Here is a 23,759-nt window from a genome sequence, read left to right as displayed (position 1 = left end):
AATATCTAAAAGAGCTATATGACACAAATAGCAAACCAGAAACTCCGGAACTTGAATCACACAACAGTGTAAGTGATGATGAGAAAGGACCAACCATCACAATGGAAGAAGTAAAGTCTGCCTTAGCTGCAATGAAAAATTTTAAGTATCTTGGAAGGACGATAGACACCGACTAGAAGTGCACCACAGAAATTAAAAATGATAGCAATGGCAAAAGAGGCGTTTTATAAGAAAAGGAGAATTTTCCGCAGCGATCTGGACAGAGAACTCAGGAGGAGAGTCATAAAATGTATTGTATGGAGTGTTCTTCCATATGGCGCTGAAACATGGACTATGAGGAAGAAAGACAGAGAAAGGCTGAAGGCTTTTGAGATCTGGACATGGTGGAGGAAGGAAAGAATAAGCTGGATGGACAGAGTAAAAACTTAAGAGGTACTGAGAAGATTGGGAGAGAGAAGACAGTTACTAGATTTATTAAAGAGAAGAAAAAGAAATTGGATTGGGCATATATTAAGAAAGAATGACGGACTGATAAAAACAGTTTTAGAAGGTTATGTAGAAGGGAAAAGGAAGCGAGGAAGGAAGAGATTCCAGATAATGGATGACGTGATGGACGGTACAACATACAGCAGCATTAAGAAGGCAGCAATGAATCGCAGAAAATGGGGTGGCAAAGGACCTGTTAATATAGCAGATAACTGATGATGATGATCTGGGGATAAGGTATACAAGTAACAGCCAGCAACGAATTTCCAAAATCTAAACGGTGCATCCGATTTCGTCGATCTACTTGTCTTTAGAAAGCTATTAGTGTAAATCTATATTGGTATGAATTACAGGCATGTAAATTAAATAGTACCTAAGTTATTGGAGGTCAAAGTGGCCGATTACTATCGATCACGTCAGGCCATAAGTACTCCACAGTTACACGAAAAAACGGTAGCAGCATGCTTATAAATATATTTATTCATCTATGTCTTGGTTTATATCTGATATATGCTATTCATGGGGAATTTGGTCAATTATTTACTGTGTTTTAAAAAGCACAGAGACATTAACCCTTTGTTGCCTGACGGTACTTAAAAGTACCAGTAAGTTTTGACTCTCATTATTTTCTCGTGGTGCGGTTTCGTGATCTGAGAGCCTGTCGGTACGTAACAGTAACTCTACTCTACTGTTTCATAGATGTTATTGTGCAATACATAGACCTCTCTGGCGGTCAGAGCTTGAAATTGTTTTTCGCGCGCTGCTGTGAAAACAGAAGATTGTATGTGCTTGTTTCCATGGTGTTGCCTGAATTTGTGCGCAATTTATTGAAACTTCCGTTGAGTTACCTTCTTTGAAGCATTACGTTACAAGTGAATGAGATAAAGTGGAAAATATAAGGCGGACTTATTAGTACCGTCAGGTTGTGCCAACACTTTATTGTAGCAACAATGCGTTGCCTCTCACTAGTTGTTCTGTCCACTTTTTCTCACACAGAAATCCGTAAATACATTTGCCTGTGGAACAATTAGAACAAACAGGAAAGGCTTGCCAGGGAATTTACCTAAAGAAAAATGTCTAAATCAAATCACAGAGTGTCATCTTTAGAACTAACAGTATTTCAATGGAAGGAAAATAAAGTAGTGTATTTTGCGTCAAACTTCCATAGCACCGAACAGAGCGTAGTGACAAGAAAACAGAAAGATGGAACTAGTGTGACTATACCATGTCCAGTTATTGTATGTGATTACAATAAAAACATGGGTGGTGTGGATCATGCAGACAGATTACGTTCAACTTATGGTCTTGACAAGCGATCAAAGAAATGGTGGCACCGTCTCTTCTGGGGAGCAATAGAAATTGCTTTTGTCAATCCTTACGTCATTTTCAGTTATCTACATGTGGCACTGCCACTGCTGGAATTCAGGTGTGCTGTGGCACTAGGGCTAATGAATGAACAGCAACGGCCAAATCTCAAAAAGAGAAACTCTAGTAAAGATGAAATAACTCTCCCAAAGAGAAGGAAGGATAACTTTTCTGTTCCGAAGGATGTACGTCTTGGCAACCGAGGAAACCATTTTGTAGTGTTCAGTTGTAAAAGAGGACGATGCGAAATGTGTGCAAAAAATAAAATTCAGTCGAGACCACATTCACAATGTAGTACATGTAAAGTGTATTTGTGCTGCAATGAGAAAAAGAACTGTTTCCTACAATTTCATGAGGTATCACTAAATATGTGATATGTATATACTGTCAAAAATGTATAGCCAAGTTACTATGTATTGTGAAGTTGATCTAGAATAAATTTATGCGAAATTTAAAAAAAAATTCAGAAATATCATATTTCTGTTAATTTTCTAATGTAAAAATATTTAATATTTATGTGGAATAAAGTACAAGTTATAAAAATTGGAGCATTTTTCTGCGCATGTTGTGATTCTGTCCATCGAGTCTGACGGTACTTCTGAGTACCAGGAGAGAAAAAAGTTGCAAAAAATAAAATAAAATTTTACAAAAAATCCTACCGTCATTTGAGGCCACAATAGCATAAATTCTGCAAAGAAAATGTTAAAAAGTAAAAATTTTCTTATGTCAGGAAACAAAGGGTTAAGCTACTGGCCTACTTTTGGTCGCTATTCCTTTGATATATGTCTATTAAATTTATTTATGTATTTAATAATGTGTGTTAGAGCATGTTTATAGTCCAGCCGTAGGAATATTTATTTAATTTCATGTTATTTAAATGTAAATCCAGTATTTCGAAAGTGTTATTTGTTTGTGAGTGTGTTGGCTTGAAGACATGACGCGAACGCTCAAGCCAATCACAGCGCTCTTGAATGGGGAGAGTGGATGGAGGCGAGCTCGGGAGAGAGGACACGGACGTAGTTCTGGCAGTGGGCGGAAACACTTGGACAGTGGAGCAGTTTGCGCGTGTCGCGGAGGATAGAAATATTTCGGAGTGCCGACCTGTGCTCTTGTCTGATTTCTGTGGCTTATGCAGTGAAGACATAGTATGCGTTTAGAAGTGAATGTCTCACGAGCTATGTTGTTGTTAATAACTAATTATGTGAAGTAGGAGTATATTCTTTCCCTGTCGTTCAACTTATATTTTATTTAATTGCTGGACCGTCGACACCAATACGTGTTTTGCAGAAATATACCGCATTATCAAAAGTACGCTACTGGCCATTACAATTGTTACACCAAGAAGAAATGCAGATGATAAACGGATATTCATCGCACAAATATAATATACTAGAACTGACATGTGATTACATTTTCACGCAGTTGGGGTGCATAGATCCTGAGAAATCACTACCCAGAACAACCACCTCTGGACCTAATAATGGCCTTGATACGTCTGTGCATTGAGTCAAACAGAGTTTGGATGGCGTGTACAGGTACAGCTGCTCATGCAGCTACAACACGATATTACAGTTCATCAAGAGTAGTGACTGGCGTATTGTGACGAGCCAGTTGCTCGGCCACCATTGACCAGACGTATTCAAAATGGCTCTGAGCACTATGGGACTTAACATCTGTGGTCATCAGTCCCCTAGAACTTAGAACTACTTAAACCTAACTAACCTAAGGACATCACACACATCCATGCACGACGCAGGATTCGAACCTGCGAACGTAGCGGTCACGAGGTTCCAGACTGAAGTGCCTAGAACCGCACGGCCACACCGGCCGGCCAGACGTTTTCAATTGGTGAGAGATTTGGAGAATGTGCTGGCCAGGGCAGCAGTCGAACATTTTCCGTATCCAGAAAGGCCCGTACAAGACCTGCATGGGCGCTGATGACCCCGCTGTTTAGCGCCCGTAAACCTCAACACACACACACACACACACACACACACACACACACACACACACACACACACACACACACACACAGGACCTGCAACATGCGGTCGTGCATTATCCTGCTGAAATGTAGGGTTCGCAGGGATCGAATAAAGGGTAGAGCCACAGATCGTAACAAACCTGAAATGTAACGTCCACTGTTTAAAGTGACCGAGACGTGTAACCAATGGCACCCCACACCGTCACGCCGGGTGATACACCAGTATGGCGATGACGAATACACGCTTCCAACGTGCGTCACCACGATGTCGCCAATCACGAATGCTACCGTCCAGATGCTGTAAACAGAACCTGGATTCATCCGAAAAAATGACGTTTTGCCATTCGTGCACTCAGGTTCATCGTTGAGTACACAATCGAAGGCGCTCCTGTCTGTGATGCAGCGTCAAAAGTAACCGCAGCCACAGTCTCCGAGCTGATAGTCCATGCTGCTGCAAATGACGTCGAACTGTTCGTGCAGATGGTTGTTGTCTTGCAAACGTTCCCATCTGTTGACTCAGGGATCGAGACGTGGCTGCACGATCCGTTACAGCATGCGGATAAGATGCCTGTCATCTCGACTGCTAGTGATACGAGGCCGTTGGGATACAGCACGGCGTTCCGTATTACCCTCCTGAACCCACCGATTCCATATTCTGCTAGCAGTCATTGGATCTCGACCAACGCGGGCAGCAATGTCACGATACGATAAACCGCAATCGCGTTAGGCTACAATCCGACCTTTATCAAAGTCGGAAACGTGATGGCACGCATTTCTCCTCCTTACACGAGGCATCACAACAACGTTTCACCAGGCAACGCAGGTGAACTGCTGTTTGTGTATGAGAAATCGGTTGGAAACTTCCCTCATGTCAGCACGTTGTAGGTGTCGCCACCGGCGTCAACCTTGTGTGAATGCTCTTAAAAGCTAATCATTTGCATATCACAGCATCTTCTTTCTGTCGGTTAAATTTCGCGTCTGCAGCACTTCGTATTTCGTTTATAAATTTATATGTTACTTTCATAACTCGCAATTGGCGAGTGATAGAAACCGCCGACCATTCGATTCATATGTGTATTCTTATCGTATACTGTAGACTCAGCAGTATTTGGCCTCTAATGCGGCAACTACGTATCCCAGCCCCTATACAACGAAACCAGCCCAAACTTTTAATATTTCAACTCCGAGTCGAAGGGTGCGTAGTTGAGGGCCACCTCACATCCTTTCATCACTTTACTTGAAAGCCCGCAAGTTGCTGGACGTGTTTCTACAGGGTGGTCCATTGATCGTGACCGGGCCAAATATCTCACGAAATAACCTTGAAGGGGGAAACCAGATGGCGCTATGGTTGGCCCGCTAGATGGCGCTGTCGTAGGTCAAACGGATATAAAATGCGTTTTTTAAAATAGGAACCCCCATTTTTATTACATATTCGTGCCGTACATAAAGAACTACGATTGTTTTAGTTGGACTACTTTTTTCGCTTTGTCATAGATGGCGCTGTAATAGTCACAAACGTATAAGGACGTGGTATCACGTAACATTCCACCACTGCGGACTGTATTTGCTTCGTGATACATTACCCGTGTTAAAATGGACCGTTTACCAACTGCGGACTATTGTGATCAAAATGCCCAACGGGATTGTGCTATGTATGCTGCTCGGTATCCTGGACGACATCATCCAAGTGTGCGGACCGTTCGCCGGGTAGTTACGTTATTTAAGGAAACAGGAAGTGTTCAGCCATGTCAACCACGACCTGCAACAAATGATGATGCCTAGGTAGGTGTTTTAGCTGCTGTCGCTGCTAATCCGCACATCAGTAGCAGACGAACTACGCGAGAATCGGGAATCTCAAAAACGTCGATGTTGAGAATGCTACATCAACATCGATTGCACCCCTACCATATTTCTACGCACCAGTCATTCCATGGCGACGACTTTGAAGTTCGTGTACAGTTCTGCCACTGGTCACAAGTGAAATTACGGGACGATGACAGATTTTTTGCACGCGTCCTATTTAGCGACGAAGCGTCATTCTGCAACAGTGGTAACGTAAACCGGCATAATATGCACTATTGGGCAACGGAAAATCATCGATGGCTACGACAAGTGGAACATCAACGACCTTGGCGGATTAATGTATGGTGCGGCATTATGGGAGGAAGAATAATTGGCCCCCATTTTATCGATGGCAATCTAAATGGTACAATGTATGCCGATTTCTTACGTAATGTTCTACCGATGTTACTACAAGATGTTTGACTGCATGACAGAAAGGCGATGTACTTTCAACATGATGGATGACCGGCACATAGCTCACGTGCGGTTGAAGCGGTACTGAATAGCATATTTCACGACAGGTGGATTGGCCCGCACGTTCACCGGATCTAACGTCCCTGGATTTCTTACTGTGGGGAAAGTTGAAGGATATTTGCTATCGTGATCCACCGACAACGCCTGACAACATGCGTCAGCGCGTTGTCAATGCATGTGCGAACATGACGGAAGGCGAACTACTCGCTGTTGAGAGGAATGTCGTTACACGTATTGCCAAATGCATTGAGGCTGCCGGACATCATTTTGAGCATTTATATCATTAATGTGGTCTTTACAGGTAATCGCGCTGTAACAGCATGAGTTCTCAGAAATGATAAGTTCAGAAAAGTACATGTATCACCTTGGAACAACCTAAATAAAATGTTCAAACGTACCTACGTTCTGTATTTTAATTTAGAAAAACCTACCTGTTACCATCTGTTCGTCTATAACTGTGAGCCATATGTTGTGACTATTACAGCGCCATCTATCACAAAGCGAAAAAGTGGTACAACTAAAACATTCATATTTCTTTACGTACTACACGAATATGTAATTAAAAGTGGGGTACCTATTGAAAAAAAAACGCTTTTGATGTCCGTTTGACCTATGGCAGCGCTATCTAGCGGGCCAACTATAGCGCCATCTGGTTTCCCCTTTGAAGCAAGAGAAGTTTCGTTCTTTGTAGTTTTTTGGTTTGACGCTTATTTCGTGAGATATTTGGCCCGGTCACGATCAATGGACCACCCTGCATATCTGAAAGATGACGCCACTCCAAATTTTGCGCCAAAGGCATAAGTGTGGGGTTGGAAGCGCCACTATGAGGATGCAAATCAGGTTTGCCTTAAATACACGCTGTAACGGTCGTGAGCTTTAGTCACCCTTAATAATGGACGTGGTGAGTTGCTGTTAGTCAAGAATGCCTTTAAGCCGACAAAGACAGGTTCTTGGTTCACTTTATAGGAAATACAAAAAGTTAGTTATATGTGGTGACTTCAATATTAATTGTATAAGTGATTGTGCAAGGAAGAGGATACTGGTAGACCTCTTTTATTCATATAATCTTATGCAAACAGTATTCTTTCCAACGAGAGTGCAAGGGAACAGTAGAACAACCATAGACAATATTTTTGTTCATTCCTCACTACTAGAAGGGCATTCTGTTAGCGAAAAGGTGAATGGCCTTTCAAATCATGATGCACAAATTTTAACTCTAAAAGATTTTTGTGTTGCAACACGTGTTAAATATAGTCATCAGCTGTCCAGGAAAGCTGATCCAGTTGCTGTAAAGACCTTTGTAAACCTTATCAAGGAACAAGAGTGGCAAGACGTTTATCGCGCTGATACAGTAGACGATAAATATAATGCTTTTCTCGTGCTCTTTGAAAGTTGCTTTCCGTTAGAACGTTCAAAACAGGGTACTAGCACAAACAGGCAGCCTGTGTGGCTGACTAGAGGGATAAGAATATCCTGTAGAAAAAAGTGGCAATTATATCAGAACGTTAGAAACAGTCAAAATCTAAATGCAGCAGCCCATTACAAACAGTATTGTAAGGTGCTTAAAAATGTTTTTAGGAAGGCAAAAAGTATGTGGTTTGCAGATAGAATAGCTAAGTCTCAGAATAAAATTAAAACCATATGGTCAGTCGTAAAGGAAGTTGCTGGTCTGCAGAGACAGGTCGAGGATATAGAATCAGTGCGTAGTGGGAATGTCCGTGTTACTGATAAGTCGCATATATGTACAGTATTTAATAATCACTTTCTGAATACAGCATGTGAACTCAATAGAAACCTAGTCCCAACAGGGAATCATTTAGCGGAGAAAAGTGTTCCGAGACTGTTACCTGAAATGCTCCTCCATGATACTGACAAGAGGGAGATTGAGTTAGTAATTAAATCACTAAAGACCAAGGTCTCTCATGGATATGACGGGGTATCTAGCAGAATACTGAAGTTCTGTGTATGTTAGCCCAGTACTTACCCATGTCTGTAACTTTTCCTTTAGGAGTGGTCGGTTTCCTGAGCGATTGAAGTACTCGGCAGTGAAGCTACTTTATAAAAAGGGAGACAGGGATAATGTTGACAATTATAGACCTATTTCTATGCCATCGGTTTTTGCTAAGGTTATCGAGAAGGTTGTGTATACAAGGTTACTGGAGCATTTAAATTCACATAATTTGCTGTCAAATGTTCAGTTTGGTTTTAGAAATGGTTTAACAACTGAAAATGCCATATTCTCTTTTTTCTGTGAGGTTTTGGACGGATTAAATAAAAGGTTGCGAACGCTAGGTGTTTTCTTTGATTTAACGAAGGCTTTTGACTGTGTTGACCACAAAATATTACTGCAGAAGTTGGACCATTATGGAGTAAGGGGAGTAGCTTACAATTGGTTCGCCTCTTACTTTAAGAACAGAAAGCAGAAGGTAATTCTCTGCAATATTGAGAGTGGTAGTGATGTTCAGTCCCAATGGGGCACTGTTAAGTGGGGCGTTCCCCAAGGGTCGGTGCTGGGGCCACTGCTGTTTCTTATTTATATAAATGATATGCCTTCTAGTATTACAGGTGATTCAAAAATATTTCTGTTTGCAGATGACACCAGCTTGATAGTGAAGGATCTTGTGTGTAATATTGAAACAGTATCAAATAATGTAGTTCATGAAATAAGTTCGTGGCTTGTGGAAAATAATTTGATGCTAAAACACAGTAAGACTCAGTTTTTACAGTTTCTAACTCACAGTTCAACAAGAACCGATATTTTGATCAGACAGAATGGGCATATTATAAGCGAGACCAAACAGTTCAAGTTCCTAGGCGTTCGGATAGATAGTATGCTGTTGTGGAGAGCCCATGTCCAGGATCTTGTTCAGAAGCTAAATGCTGCTTTGTTTACCATTAGAACAGTATCTGAAATAAGTGACACTTCAACACGAAAAGTAGTCTACTTCGCATATTTTCATACGCTTATGTCGTATGGTATTATTTTTTTGGGGTAATTCTTCTGATTCAAAAAGGGTATTTTTGGGTCAAAAACGGGCTGTTCGAGCTATATGTGGTGTAAGTTCGAGAACCTCTTGTCGACCCCTGTTCAAAAATCTGGGAATTCTGACATTGCCCTCACAGTATATATTTTCTTTAATGTCGTTTGTTGTTAGCAATATTAGCCTATTCCCGAGAGTTAGCAGCTTTCACTCAGTTAATACTAGGCAGAAATCAAATCTGCATGTAGAATGCACTTCCATGACTCTTGTGCAGAAAGGAGTGCAGTATTCTGCTGCATCCATTTTCAATAAGCTACCACAAGAACTCAAAAATCTTAGCAGTAGCCCAAACACTTTTAAGTCCAAACTGAAGAGTTTCCTCATGGCTCACTCCTTCTATTCTGTCGAGGAGCTCCTGGAAGAGATAAAAAATTAAGCAAATTCCAGCTTTACATTGTTGATTTTCTTCATTTAAACTTACGACTTGTCACCTGAATATGTTTTTTTATATTTCATTTTATCTGTTTCTAATATCGTGTTATAATTTCATGTATTGACTCGTTCCATGACCATGGAGACTTCTCCTTAATTTGGTCCCACGGAAAAATAAATAAATAAAAAATAAATAAGACGCCATTATAAACACCTCCTGAGTTTGAACGAGGTCGTCTAATAGGGCTACGAGAAGCTGGATGTTCCTTCTGCGGTACTGCAGAAAAATTTGGCACGAAAGTAGCCACTCTACGTGGTTGCTGGCAGGAATGGTCACGGGAATGTATGGTCGACCGGGCTCCGGTCGACCACGTGCCATTGTCGACAGGGAAGACCATCGTATTCCGCGTATGGCTCTGGCGCATTGTCTTACATCTGCAGCACCAAACTGAGCAGCAGTTGGCACCACAGTGACACAACCAACTGTTACAGATCGATTACTTCAAGGACAGCTCCGAGCAAGACGCCCTGTAGCGTGCGTTCCACTGACCCTAAAACACCGCCATTTGGGACTAGTGGTGTCAAGTGAGAGCTCATTGGAGGGCAGGGTGGGAGTTAGATTGCTGCGTCCCGGCACAGCCTCACTATACCAGAATGAAGAAAGTGCGGGACGTTAACGACAATGGGTTAGTCATAAATTGCTGTCAACCTTTATATCGGAGATGAGAAGGAGAGAATCTCCTTGGTTTGAAGCAAATAAGTTTCCTGAAAATAGGTTACAGAATTGCAATAGGCAGAAAAGATTGGTTAGCTTCTATCAAGTTTATTGTCACATATGTGAGGTGTTGGACCATAAACCCCTTAGTAAGATTTAGTCTATGTATTTGGACTTGCTACTTCAAAGCTAATTGCCGGGTCATATAAGAAACAAGTATAAAGCAATCACTTGTTCTTGGTTAGTACTGAAATCTCTCTAAGTAACTGATACAAAGACTGACAGCCTCTGTTCAACACTATTCCAATGAAACTCTAAAATTCCTACTTGACCTGCAGTTCCTGAGTGTCCACCAGAGTCTATCACCGTCTTCTGATAGTTGAAGTCTTTATCAGCTGCTTCGGCTGCTACGGGCCTACTCGGCCCCGCTGGTGTCTCACTGTGGAGTCTCCAAACTGCCGGCTCTGGCTCTGAATCTGCATCTGAATCTCTGCCTCTAGCTATTCCGCTGCCTGGCCTTTTATTTCGCTTCTCATGTACTTGGGTGCACACGAGTTAATTTGTTTCACATGACCCTTTCATTTCTAAGTGATCGGCTTGCACAAGAATGCCTACGGTTCCACACGACACTTTCGTTTCTAGCTGCACACAACTTAATTTGGTTCCACGCGAGTCTTTTCCGCACGTGACTGACACGCTCTCTCTTGCTGTATTATTGCCCTGGTGTTTGCGTCTTCCATTGCGCAAGTTTGATTCATACTGCTTCCTCTGGCAGGAAGTCAAACACTAAGTTACACTTCTGGAAATTGAAATAAGAACACCGTGAATTCATTGTCCCAGGAAGGGGAAACTTTATTGACACATTCCTGGGATCAGATACATCACATGATCACACTGACAGAACCACAGGCACATAGACACAGGCAACAGAGCATGCACAATGTCGGCACTAGTACAGTGTATATCCACCTTTCGCAGCAATGCAGGCTGCTATTCTCCCATGGAGACGATCGTAGAGATGCTGGATGTAGTCCTGTGGAACGGCTTGCCATGCCATTTCCACCTGGCGCCTCAGTTGGACCAGCGTTCGTGCTGGACGTGCAGACCGCGTGAGACGACGCTTCATCCAGTCCCAAACATGCTCAATGGGGGACAGATCCGGAGATCTTGCTGGCCAGGGTAGTTGACTTACACCTTCTAGAGCACGTTGGGTGGCACGGGATACATGCGGACGTGCATTGTCCTGTTGGAACAGCAAGTTCGCTTGCCGGTCTAGGAATGGTAGAACGATGGGTTCGATGACGGTTTGGATGTACCGTGCACTATTCAGTGTCGCCTCGACGATCACCAGTGGTGTACGGCCAGTGTAGGAGATGGCTCCCCACACCATGATGCCGGGTGTTGGCCCTGTGTGCCTCGGTCGTATGCAGTCCTGATTGTGGCGCTCACCTGCACGGCGCCAAACACGCATACGACCATCGTTGGCACCAAGGCAGAAGCGACTCTCATCGCTGAAGACGACACGTCTCCATTCGTCCCTCCATTCACGCCTGTCGCGACACCACTGGAGGTGGGCTGCACGATGTTGGGGCGTGAGCGGAAGACGGCCTAACGGTGTGCGGGACCGTAGCTCAGCTTCATGGAGACGGTTGCGAATGGTCCTCGCCGATACCCCAGGAGCAACAGTGTCCCTAATTTGCTGGGAAGTGGCGGTGCGGTCCCCTACAGCACTGCGTAGGATCCTACGGTCTTGGCGTGCATCCGTGCGTCGCCGCGGTCCGGTCCCAGGTCGACGGGCACGTGCACCTTCCGCCGACCACTGGCGACAACATCGATGTACTGTGGAGACCTCACGCCCCACGTGTTGAGCAATTCGGCGGTACGTCCACCCGGCCTCCCGCATGCCCACTATACGCCCTCGTTCAAAGTCCGTCAACTGCACATACGGTTCACGTCCACGCTGTCGCGGCATGCTACCAGTGTTAAAGACTGCGATGGAGCTCCGTATGCCACGGCAAACTGGCTGACACTGACGGCGGCGGTGCACAAATGCTGCGCAGCTAGCGCCATTCGACGGCCAACACCGCGGTTCCTGGTGTGTCCGCTGTGCCGTGCGTGTGATCATTGCTTGTACAGCCCTCTCGCAGTGTCCGGAGCAAGTATGGTGGGTCTGACACACCAGTGTCAATGTGTTCTTTTTTCCATTTCCAGGAGTGTATTTGATCAACAAGCCATACTTGGCAGCCTCCGCCGCTCACCTTGTCCCTACGTCCTGGTGGACTATTTCTTAATGTCGGCTGGCTGTTTGACTATGGAGCCTGGACTCTTTATTATGGTCACTAAAGCAAGAACAACAATTAAAATTTTCTACAGTCACGACAAGATGTGTTTCCTGATAAAAGCGGTTCTGCCTCGGTGCCAGTGATGGCTGTGTGTTGATTAGGATGAGGCCAGTTGAGGTCGTGCAACCAACCTGCCAGCGTGCTGGACACACTGGACCTGCACCTGGAGTTGTGGACTGGGGTGCGATTCCATATGACAGCAGGAGCACTCTAGCGGTTATTCCACGCACTGTGAATGCAAATTCGTACTTTAATCTGGTGAATCGACCTGTTGTGTTGCCATTCATGAACAGCATTCCAGGGGGTGTTTTCCAGTAGGATAACGCTCACCCACACACAGTTGTTGTAACTTAATGAAACCTGGTAGTCAAGGGAAAGCAGGATTCGGTTACGATTGTGGACGGGGGCGTAATTAGTTACTATTGGTTGCCTTTTACAGTTACACACAATTTATTTTAAAGCAGTAATTCCAGACTCAACAATGAAAATACCACACGTTATTGAAGAAGGAATAAACAACTCTGTAAATAATAGTGTTTTCAGTAAGTTACAATTTAGCAAATCACCATTAAATACAGATACGTGTGATAATGTCTTAAAAGCAAGCCACTGTGATCAGGGAAGAATGCCTTAACACGCCAGCAATGGCAATAAATTAAGAATTATTTAAAACTATCTGCAATTTACAACTTACAGGTATTGAAATATTAAAGGTAAGTCGCCACAAACACAGCAGAAGGCATCAGACGCCAGGAATGGCAGTAAATAAGGTTTGAAGGTTTACTGCTAAAATACGAATACCAAAGTAGAATTTTAAGGCAAATGACCACACTCACGGCTGAAGGGCTTACACACGAGGAACGGCAATAATATAAAAAAATTTAGAAACCTGCTGTAAAACAGCATATACAATAGCAAGGGTTAATTAAAAAAAACAAGGAACTGATCACCAAACGGGTGAAATTAGATGATGGTAAATTTTGCAACACAACCCCTAAGATCCACTGAACACTACGCTCCCTCGGGCATGGGTGTATGTGTTTGTCCTTAGGATAACTTAGGTTAAGTAGTGTGTAAACTTAGGGACTGATGACCTTAGCATTTAAGTCCCATAAGATTTCACACACATTTGAACAAATTTTTTTTTAACACTACACTCCTAGATTTATTCCAGAAGGCAACCAGAACTATTAACTAGACATATATAACCTTTAATGTGGTCATTACAAGGTATTGTAATAAATAATACAATAATAAAACACAAGGACCAGTACATAAGCTCCTTAAAGGGTATTGAGGCAGATTATACCCACGGAAGGCATGCGCTGAAGGACCGTTACATTGAACTACTGGCCATCAGGTCTCCTTTCAGAAGACACATGTCTTACAAGAACCAAGAGGCCACAGACGGTGCTGCAGGAATCGACCTATGAGAAGGTCCGGCAACAAACACTTTCGCGAGCGATGAGACAGGCAGCCAAGAGTTGGATTCACTTCACAAGATGGTAACTCAGACTAGTGGCAGTCTAACGAATGACTAATGATGATCTTGCTGAAGCTACCTGACGTCCGATAAACCAAATGCAACGATGGAACAATACGCCAAAGCCGGAACCGGCGGTCTGCACTACGTCCCCAGAATACTGTGTTTAGAGCGCCCGGAACGAGAAAGGAATCACTACCACCAGAGCAGAAGAATCACCAGCCGGCCTACAATCAAGAAAGCTGTCAAGACCGGACAGCAGCGGCAAGACGAGGAAACGTACACTGCCGTTACATACACTAAGCTCCAGGGCAGGTAGCTGGGGCGTTAGCGGATACCAGCCAAATTACTGCTGGTTGCACTTAACGAATTGTAACAAGCTGAACGCAGTAAACAGTGATAAGAAGTCGAGGAAAGCTAACAGAGGGCGGAAACCTACAAACAGCACCAACGCGAGCCGCAGCACGGCTCAATCAACATCCCTCTACAGAGCGTTCGCATGTTGACTTCACCTCCCCGATCACCAAATCTGTCTCCAGTCGAGCACATACGGGACACCATCGGACTACAGCTCCAGCGTCATGCAAAAGCAACGCTGTATTGACCAACCAAGTGCTACAGGCATGGAACACCATCCCACAAACTGACATTTGGCACCTCTAAAACACAATGCATGCACGTTTGCATGGTTGCATTCAACATTCTCATAGTTACACCGCTTATCAATGTACCAGCTTTTCATTTTGCAATGGCTTACTTCGCGCTTATATTAATCATTGATCTTGTAATATACACTCCTGGAAATGGAAAAAAGAACACATTGACACCGGTGTGTCAGACCCACCATACTTGCTCCGGACATTGCGAGAGGGCTGTACAAGCAATGATCACACGCACGGCACAGCGGACACACCAGGAACCGCGGTGTTGGCCGTCGAATGGCGCTAGCTGCGCAGCATTTGTGCACCGCCGCCGTCAGTGTCAGCCAGTTTGCCGTGGCATACGGAGCTCCATCGCAGTCTTTAACACTGGTAGCATGCCGCGACAGCGTGGACGTGAACCGTATGTGCAGTTGACGGACTTTGAGCGAGGGCGTATAGTGGGCATGCGGGAGGCCGGGTTGACGTACCGCCGAATTGCTCAACACGTGGGGCGTGAGGTCTCCACAGTACATCGATGTTGTCGCCAGTGGTCGGCGGAAGGTGCACGTGCCCGTCGACCTGGGACCGGACCGCAGCGACGCACGGATGCACGCCAAGACCGTAGGATCCTACGCAGTGCCGTAGGGGACCGCACCGCCACTTCCCAGCAAATTAGGGACACTGTTGCTCCTGGGGTATCGGCGAGGACCATTCGCAACCGTCTCCATGAAGCTGGGCTACGGTCCCGCACACCGTTAGGCCGTCTTCCGCTCACGCCCCTTCATCGTGCAGCCCGCCTCCAGTGGTGTCGCGATAGGCGTGAATGGAGGGACGAATGGAGACGTGTCGTCTTCAGCGATGAGAGTCGCTTCTGCCTTGGTGCCAATGATGGTCGTATGCGTGTTTGGCGCCGTGCAGGTGAGCGCCACAATCAGGACTGCATACGACCGAGGCACACAGGGCCAACACCCGGCATCATGGTGTGGGGAGCCATCTCCTACACTGGCCGTACACCACTGGTGATCGTCGAGGGGACACTGAATAGTGCACGGTACATCCAAACCGTCATCGAACCCATCTTCCTACCATTCCTAGACCGGCAAGGGAACTTGCTGTTCCAACAGGACAATGCACGTCCGCATGTATCCCGTGCCACCCAACGTGCTCTAGAAGGTGTAAGTCAACTACCCTGGCCAGCAAGATTTCCAGATCTGTCCCCCATTGAGCATGTTTGGGACTGGATGAAGCGTCGTCTCACGCGGTCTGCACGTCCAGCACGAACGCTGGTCCAACTGAGGCGCCAGGTGGAAATGGCATGGCAAGCCGTTCCACAGGACTACATCCAGCATCTCTACGATCGTCTCCATGGGAGAATAGCAGCCTGCATTGCTGCGAAAGGTGGATATACACTGTACTAGTGCCGACATTGTGCATGCTCTGTTGCCTGTGTCTATGTGCCTGTGGTTCTGTCAGTGTGATCATGTGATGTATCTGACCCCAGGAATGTGTCAATAAAGTTTCCACTTCCTGGGACAATGAATTCACGGTGTTCTTATTTCAATTTCCAGGAGTGTAGTTACTTAACTATGTTACGTAGACAAACGTATTCCCGAAATTTCATTACTCTACATTAATTATTTTTTTGTGTCGCGAGTTTTTTGGGTGAGTGTAGATATGTTGTGCTCAAGACAAGAGTTCCTTTATAATTTTAATTTAATACTGCTGTTCCTATGTTGTTCTCGAAGCTGATTTCAGAAAATGGAGGGAAACTAGCCAAAGCAAAGCGTATTGTACTGTATTGTATGTTAACCGGGGGCCTAGAAACGACGGAGAGGCTCCGTCCCCGCCACAGCTACAGTGGTTCACAACCCCACGACGACTACCGCAGTCCACTTCACCCCTCCGCTGCCCCACACCGAACCACTCTTTCGATTCGGCCCCCGGTGGACCCCCCCCCCCCCCCCCCTACATTTGCGTGGTAGAGTAATGGTGGTGTACGCGTACGCGGAGAACATGTTTGCGCAGCTGAGGCGGAATAAGGGGAACCAGCCCGCATTCGCCGAGGCAGATGGAAATCCGCCTAAAAACCATCCACAGACTGGCCGGCTCACCGGACCTCGACACAAGTCCGCCGGGCGGATCATCCAAGGACCAGGCGCTCCTTCCCATCTGGAAAGCCATGCATTAGACCGCACGGCTAACCGGGCGGGCAAAGCAAGGCGTACTCAAAACATCATCACAGTAGTTATGGAGTGCACAAGTTTTTTTAGCCTAGGCAATACTCCGAATTTCTCTGATCGAGCGCTGGAAATATTAATTTACCCTCATAAAAAGTATGACTGTTGCCCTAGACTAGGCCTCTGACTGCCGGCCGGAGTGGCCGAGCGGTTCTAGGCGCTTCAGTCTCGAACCGCGCGACCATTATGGTCGCAGGTTTGAATCCTGCCTCGGACGTGGATGTGTGTGATGTCCTTAGGTTAGTTACGTTTAAGTAGTTCTAAGTTCTAGGGGACTAATGACCTCCGATGTTTTAAGTCCCATAGTGCTCAGAGCCATTTGAACCATTTTTGATAAGCCTCTGACTACAATAATGACATCTCAGCCATGGACGTAAAGATAAGGAGAGATGAATGAATGAATGAATGACTGAATGAATGAATGATAATGAGTGAATAAATGAAAATAGGCTGTGTTGTCCCACTGAGGGCAAAGGCCTCCTACAAGTAGAGGTAGCAGCTTTTAAAGACCCACGCGGTGACCTGTGCGTAAGAGGTAGCGCACTTAATGCGCACTACACATTGAATTACACTTGACCACTTAGTTCTGGTTCTTTCCACTCATTTCTGTTTCTGGCTTTCCTGGTCCACTGTCTTCCTGCATGTTTTCTGAATAAGTCCGACCATTTGCGTCTTGATGTTCCTGGGAGTCTCTTTCCGATGTAGGGTTCCCATGTGGTAGCTCTTGCCGTCCATCTATTGTCTTGCAGCCTCCCCACGTCGCCGCCCCATTTCCTTTTGGTCTTCGTAGCCTGTTGCGCTATGTCTATTGTTGTTGACATCTTGTGTATAGAGGTGTTCGATATTCTGTCTTTCAGAGAGATGCCGAGGATCTTCCCCTGCATTTTCCTTTGGAATTCCTGTAGAGTGTTTCTCTCTTTGGCTTTGAGAGCCCATGTCTGACACTCGTGTAATAACAACGGAAAAACGCAGCTTTCGAGTGCCTCCATTTTAAGCCTCCTATTCAGGGTTCTGTCTAGCAATGTGAACTTCAAGGCCCAGAAGGCTCTCCAAGCTAAGGAAAGTCTTCGTTCTTTTTTTTTTCCTTTTCCATTTTGTTCTTAAAAGAAATTATTTGGCCTAGGTTTATTAATTGTGACACATACATTAGTTCCGTTCCTTCAAGATATATTGGGGTTTCTGATACATTTGTCATCACTTCCGTTTCTGATTTTTTCATTGTGAGTCCTGCCATCCTGCTTTGTGCGTTAAGTTCCTGGAGCATTAATTGCAGTTCCCTTGCAGTTTTGGCGAAGACTATGTCGTCAGCGAACACAAAATTTCTTAGTCTCTTGCCGTTGAGACATATTCCATAAATTTTACTCCATTTTAGTTTCCTGAATGTCGTCCAGAATGCAGGTAAATAGTTTTGAGAAGATGGGATCCGCTTGTCTAACTCCTCTTCCCACGCGGAAAGGCTGACCTGACTTTTCGGTTTTAACTCTAGCGAAGCTGTGTTTGTGAATGTTTCTTAATAACTGGATGTATTTTGCTTCTACTCCTCGATTTCTTAGTGCTTGAAGTACGTTTGTGTGTTCGACGGTATCGAATGCTTCGCTCTAATCAACAAAAGCAAGCTATATTTTGAGGTGGCGATCTTCCGATTTCTCTATTATCTGATTAATGGTTTGAATATGGTCCACTGTGCTAAATCCTTTGCGGAATCCTGCTTGTTCTGACGGTTGGTTATCATCTAGTGTTTTTGTTAATCGCTTTGTTAGTATTTTCGTGAACAGTTTATATAGGTTAGACACGGGGCTTATGGATCTATAATTCTCCATGTTATCTTTCGCAGCTTTCTTGTGCAAAAGTACAATCGTACTGTTTGTATGATTTTATTGAACACTTCTGTCATGACTGGTGTTAGATCTGGGGCTTCTTTTAAGAGCTCATTGTATATGTTGTCATCTCCAGGTAATTTTTCATTTTTCAGTTCAGTAATGGTTGTCCTAACCTTGCTGTGTAATATAGCGGGTATGGTTTCAGTGGCGCTTGGGTCTGGGTTACAGGGTTCCGGTTCAAATGGCTCTAAGCACTATGGGACTTAACGTCTGAGGTCATCAGTCCCCTACAACTTAGAACTACTTAAACCTAACTAATGTAAGGATATCACACACATCCATGCCCGACGCAGGATTCGAACCTGCGACCGTAGCAGCAGCGCGGTTCCAGACTGAAGCGCCTAGAACCGCTCGTATACAGCGGCCGGCCCACGGTTTTCGTTCCTAGTATCCATCGTTTCTCTCCCTGGACGATTATCCCCGCTTTTCTAAGTGGAGATGACACGACCTTACAATTTGAAGCTGACGTCCGCTATTTTAGTTTCCCCAAAACATCACGTTTTTCATTCCTTCGAGTCGTGAATGTTTTTAATAAGAAGTGCCAGCTTGCGTCGCTTATGGGTGAACTACTCGTTCTGAACGTCCTTCGCTGAAAAGTGTTTCGTCATACGTATAAAATACAGGTCTCCCAGAAGAAAGCAAATGAATATTTAATTAATAAAATTAAAGTTGTCTGCGGTAATATGCTTCATTGGCTTATATATCAGGAAAGATTCTTCTCATAATCCACACAGAGTGCTTTCTTACTCACAGATTGTCTGAACTGCAAACATTCGCAAAGTTTAATCTCGTAGAACGTATCTGCTTTCCTCATACGTAGTTCACTCTAAGTCGTTAGACACTGTTCTGGCTTTTCAAAGTTTTTATCTGGGTTGCATCTTTCTCTTTGTTTATATGCAAATCAATTTTAGAACCGTCGGCTCTAAATTTGTCACACACTGTACAAGTTTCAGTTCTGGAATACCCAAAACTTAGGAGTTAGTTTGTCACCAAAATATGCATTAGTGAAACATTGTTAGCTAACAGGAAAGTTGTATTTACGGCTTTTTAGTTTATGATTAGAAAAGTGCTATAGAATCGGAGTGTGCAGTAACAATAAACAAGGCTAAAGGTCAGAGAGCGAGGTGAAGAGGTGATGATGTGACAGCCAGAACAGTGGGAGGAAATGCATATAGAAAACGAGGAGGAGCAGATGTACAGAGAGAAGGGGCAGGAGGAGATGGAGAGAGTGGTGAGGGGTAAGAGGAGAGAGAGAGAGAGAGAGAGACGAGGAAGCGGGGGGAGGGGGGAGAGGAGCAGGAGATGGACAAAGAAAGGGGCATGCGGGTAGACACAGGTTACACAAGGAAACTAAGGCATATACCCATTTCCCATATATATTAGAAACGTGTGCTTTCTCTTTTCTTAGTTTCCCATTCAAGCAGACTGAGCCACAGCAATGCATGCCTGGGTACAGCTAATTGGAAATAAAATGATCACACTTTCACTTTATTTGGTTTGTAAAGGTATTAGTAGAACGGTTTTCCCCACATGCCACCCTTCTCCCGTGACCACAGCGAAAATCTGAAAGTAACATTTTTCCTTCCTTATATAGGCCTTAACAAAAAGTTATGGTCAAAATTTCAGGAAACATTGCTCACATGCAGTGGAACAAAATATGTAATATGGGTGTGGGCCCAGAAACGCTTTATTTTCATGTTAAACCTCAGTTTTTACTACACTTCAACACATTATCTGCTTTGAAACGAAGCCTCATGCGTGAGCAGCGAATTTGCACCATAGTGAGGGTAGAAAAGTTGTTGACTGAACCCTTCTAAGAAGTGTACCCATGCAGAAAGATCAGCTGCTGGCAGTACCTGCACATGCTGTTCGTGGTACAGGTGCAGATCGTTCTCTATTGCTCTCTCCAGACAGTCATGTGGTCGACATTACGAGGGGCGTTTGAAAAGTCCGTGCAAAAATAAAAATTACTTCCGTATTTGGGGTAAACTTTTTTATTTTTCGGCATAGTCTCCTTTTAGACTTACAAAAGTCGTCCAACGCTGTTCTAATTTGTTGATCTGAATAATAGGAATTGTCCAAGTGTACAAAATAGCTTTTAGTTGCTGCAACCACCCACTTGTTTGAATAAAATCGTTGTCCCGCCAACCATTTCTTCAAATTGGGGAACAAACAGTAGTCCGAGGGAGCCAAGTCTGGAGAATAGGGGGGATGTGAAACGAGTTGGATCCTATTTCCATTAATTTTGCGACCACAACTGCAGAGATGTGTGCTGGTGCATTGTCGTGATGGAAAATGACTTTTTCGCTGTCCAATCGCCGGCGTTTTTCTTTCTGCTTGGTTTTCAAACAGTCCAATAACGATGGAATGGTATGTACCTTTAATAGTTTTACCCTTTTACAGATAGTCGATGGGGATTACCCCTTGTGAATCCCAAAAGACAGTCGCCTTAACCTTTTCGGCCGAAGGACAGGTCTTTGCCTTTTTTGGTGCAGATTCACCCTTGGTAACCCATTGTTTAGATTGTTGTTTGGTCTCAGGAGTATAGTAATGTATCCATGTTTCATCCACAGTGACGAAACGACGCTTAAAGTCCTGCAGATTCTTCCTGAACAGCTGCAAACCATCGTTGAAACACTTCACACGATTTCGTTTTTGGTCAAGCGGGAGCAATCGCAGAACCCATCTTGCGGTTAGCTTTCTCATGTCCAAATGCTTATGCAAAATATTATATATCTGTCATTTGAGATGCTCACAGCACTAGCAATCTCACCATAACTTGACTCTTTTGTCTCCCATCACCAAATCATGGATTTTATCAATGATTTCTGGAGTCGTAACCTCCACAGGGCGTCCAGAACTTTCAGCATCACTTGTGCCCATATGGCCACTCCGAAAATTTTCAAACCACCTATAAACTGTTCTAATCGAAGGTGCAGAGTCACTGTAATGTTTATCGAGCTTTTCATAAAGTAATGTTTAATCACAACATGAAATTATTTTGCGTCCATATTTTGACCATCACTCGAGTTCCTTGATTCACACGAATGCAAAACACAAAGAAATAGACCAATATGGCTAAAACTTCATGTGCGTTCTTTCCAAAGATGCTACTAACTAAACATGACCTCGATAGGCGCCGGTGATTCCATCCCTCGGACTTTGCACGGACTTCTCAAAGGCACCTCGTAATTGTCTGCATAATGTCCTACTAGTATGCTCTGTTTCCCTGTGTTCGCCACGATTAATGTGAGTTTTTGCGTATATTACACGATTAATGTGACTAGGAAGTCGAGTGGAAAATGAGCTCTGACACGGAAATAAAGCATTTCCAGATCCATGTCCATATAACACATTTTACTCCTCTATGTGTGACACATGTTTTCTCAATGTTTTGCGGTACCTTTATGTTACATCTTGTATTTGAAATTAATGTTCTGGACCTGTGGAAAACCTCCCATGTCCTGATGTGCCTTAAACCTGACAAACCGCCGTCCGCTGTCTCCTCCTACCGTCCCATCAGCCTTACCTCGGTCTGGCAAGGTCCTGGAATCCATCCTCACACGATGCATCCACCAGCATCTCCGCCAGCACCGCCTCCTTCCCTCTACCCGATGTGGCTTTCGGCCGTCCTTCTCTGCCGATGACCTTCTCCTTCACCTCACTCATCTCCTCTCCGAACAGCTCAACTCCCGTCGCTCCAATATCTTCCTTTCCCTCGACCTCGAACGAGCCTATGACCGAATGTGGCATTCCGGTCTCCTCTTCAAGCTCCAAACCTTTGCCCTTCCTATTAACTACGTCCGTCTGATCGGCTCCTTTCTTTCCCAACCTCCTTCCTACGTCACCATCCACAACACGGATTCCTACACCTTTTTTCCCTCCGCCGGTGTGCCCCAAGGTTCCGTCCTCTCCCCTCTTCTGTACCTTTTGTATACGGCGGACATGCCGCCGCCTTCACCTCCCATCCACCTTCTCCAGTACGCCAATGACATCGCCTTCCTTGCCCTTCCCCCCACCCTGCAGCACTCCCAACACCTTCTCGAATCCCATCTTGACCGGTTCACCGCTTGGTGCAACCAGTGGTTACTTAAGGTCAATCATTCCAAAACCCAGGCAATCATTGTAGGCAAAACCACTCCTTCCTTCTGCCTCCTCGATTTCTACATCTATGGCCGTCCTATCGCCCTCACCCCCACCCTTAAGTACCTTGGTGTCACCCTAGACCGTCGTCTCTCCTGGACCCCCCCATCTCCGGACGATCCAAGCCAAGGCATGCTCCCGACTGTCTCCTCAAGCTCCTTTCCGGCCGTACACGGAGTCTGGCCCCCTCCACCATCCTCCATACCTATAAATCCCTCATTCGCCCTATCCTTTGCTATGCCCACCCTGCCTGGATCTCCTCTCCCCCTACCTTTTACAAATCCCTTCGGATCCTAGAACGCAATGCTCTTCACCTCGCCTATCACATCCGTCTCCCCTCCCCCACGTGGATCCTGTACGATCTTATTCCATTCCCCCGCCTCCTCCTTTTCCTCGAATGGATACGGATCCTCTACACCACCTGTAAACTCGACCCTCCTCACCCGCTGGCCTCTCCCATCCTCTCCCACCCCCGTCCGCTGCCGTGCCTGTATTTCCATGTCCTACCTGCTCTCCATCTCTCCACTCTCCATAACCTCTCCCAAGGTGGCTTCTTCCAGCTCCCCCTCCCTGATGATACCCTCCTCCACTCCATCTACCCCTCCTACCAACTTTGATCCTCCCTCCCCCTTCCTGTGTTTGTTCCTATGGGCACCCTCTCTCCCTTCTCTCCCCTTGCCCTCCCTCCTCCCACTCCTCCCCTGGGCTTCCCCTACCCCCATACCCCCATTCCTCCTACCACTTCCTCTGCCAT

This window comes from Schistocerca serialis, chromosome 12, assembly GCF_023864345.2.
Source record: "Schistocerca serialis cubense isolate TAMUIC-IGC-003099 chromosome 12, iqSchSeri2.2, whole genome shotgun sequence".
Taxonomy (NCBI): Eukaryota; Metazoa; Arthropoda; class Insecta; order Orthoptera; family Acrididae; genus Schistocerca; species Schistocerca serialis.
This window is presented reverse-complemented; position numbering follows the sequence as displayed.